The sequence below is a fragment of the Cyprinodon variegatus genome, unplaced genomic scaffold (genome assembly GCF_000732505.1).
Source record: "Cyprinodon variegatus isolate N-32 unplaced genomic scaffold, C_variegatus-1.0 Scaffold140, whole genome shotgun sequence".
In the NCBI taxonomy this organism is placed as follows: Eukaryota; Metazoa; Chordata; class Actinopteri; order Cyprinodontiformes; family Cyprinodontidae; genus Cyprinodon; species Cyprinodon variegatus.
Window position 1 is genome coordinate 284,448 of NW_015150593.1, and position 2,098 is coordinate 286,545.

A 2,098-nucleotide genomic window follows, 5' to 3' on the forward strand; every position below is an offset into this window, starting at 1 on the left:
TGCCTTTAGCCTAAACCTTATCAAATTATTTAAAAATTATATATTTTTTTTCAAAAGATTTATGTACAAAGGTTCAACAGGTAACAGAAAAGAAACCCAAGTTTGCAGTTAAAACTAGAATATAAAGTTTCCAAGGCTTTTATTGCTGAATTCCAATCAGGAGAGTTAAATTATGGTGACGGAGTTTTGGTCGCCTCCTTTGAAATGAGCGTATTGTGTGTTACTAGCAGTTTGAGAGTTACTAAAATAAAGAATTATAATGGAGGTGGAGCCATGATGATACTTATTTAAAATATGATAAATATTCTTTACTGTGGACTTAATAAAAGTATTTCAAAGTTCTATAAAAAAAGGAAAAAAGATAAAAAAATAAGTAAAATTTAAAGGAGAAGTCCGGTCAGCAAGGAATAATCAACGGATCATTATCTATGCCTAAAAGTTCACGGTGATTTAATGAATTTAGCGTTAATCAGTAAAACATTTTTTTTATAATTTTTGCTGCGATCACTGAGTCAAGGAGATGCCATTTTTGCCCAATTAAAGTAACACGTCATTCCTGCCATCTTCCAGCTCTGACGTCACGGTGCGGTAAGCCTAGCGCCATTCTCCCCCCTTTACAAGCAAAATCAATGGGAACTACTAGACACATCTGCAATCAACAATTATTGAAGATTTGGAGTTGGATGTTGGAATACATCGGGTAAAAGTGAAAAAAAAAAAAGAATTAGTTCACCTTTCCGATTCCTGATGCTCCACTTCGTTGTATTACCAACTCGAAGAGGGAAGATTTGCCATCAAACTTCTGGCCAGAGAAAAAAACACGTAATTAATCCGTTAGTCTCTGCTTCGCATAGTGCACTGGTTTCCATAATCATGGATAATAGCGCGTTGTGACAAACACCAGATACAGCACTGGACTTGATCAACAGCCGATACCGCACCGTGACGTCACAGACAGGTAGGTGGCAGTAATGTTCTTTGTCAAACATGGATGCCTCCAGTAAAGTACATTCAAATGAAAATTACTCTGAATTAAAAAATCGTATAATTTATTGAACAGTATGTAATAAGTACTTTCAGAAGTTTGTATTCTGAATGGGGCCGGACTTTTCCTTTAAAAAATTAAATATCAATGATAAAACCAGGAAAAGCTTGACTTAATCTGCTTTTTCCTCTGACCTCGTTCTGGCAGAGATGGAGACACGGTCAGATTTACAGCAAGCTTATGCTCTAAACAGCTGGATTTACCTCCATCCATTCCCCATAACAGCTGCTTAACCCTAAATATTGCAAACCAAGGTAAGTTCTTGATAATTTTATAAAACTTTGGAGCACATGTTGGAAGGGACGTCCTTTTACAAGCTCTGCAATGATTGTTCTCTGCTGGCTGTTAATATTCGGCTTCTTTTTCCTTTTTATAAGCATGCAACAGTATTTAAGTTAAGCCATATCGTGTTTTGCATAAATATTGTTTGCTTCCTTTCATTCATTATTCTTTCTGACACCGCCATGTCATCTTTCATTGCACCAATACCCTCTTTGTGTCTACCATAACCTGAGTGAGAGTTTGCCACTGACCTAATTTGCTGAATTTAGGTAAATAAAAAATGCGTCCAAAATAATTTTTATGTGTGATCATTTAATGGGAAGGAAATATTCATGCTTGCATATCCTCCACCTGTAATTTGGTGAAACTTGGTCATAAAATGATCTGCATGTGCATGAGGGCAGACACAAAAAAAAGAGTTTGCACCTGTTATTCTGCTGATTTTGGACTTGCAAATTGATTTGCAAGTTTGCAGGTTTCACTTCAAGCAAACCGTTGAAAGATCAGACCCTGTAAAGTTATATTTCAAGGTCTGCAGTTATTTTTGAGGTTGTTTCAACCCCTAGTAATAATTATGTTCTAATCAAAAGAAAGGTGAATTCGAACATAAATTAGCCAGGAGAAGGAATAATTTTAGGATCAGCTGTAAAGTTTAGAGTTTAAAATGATGTCAGTACTTCATTTATCTGTAGCTTAAAGACAATAAAGGCTAACTGCAAGATAATGATCCATGCTTAACTACACATCACCTCTGTTATTTTAAGGCTTTAT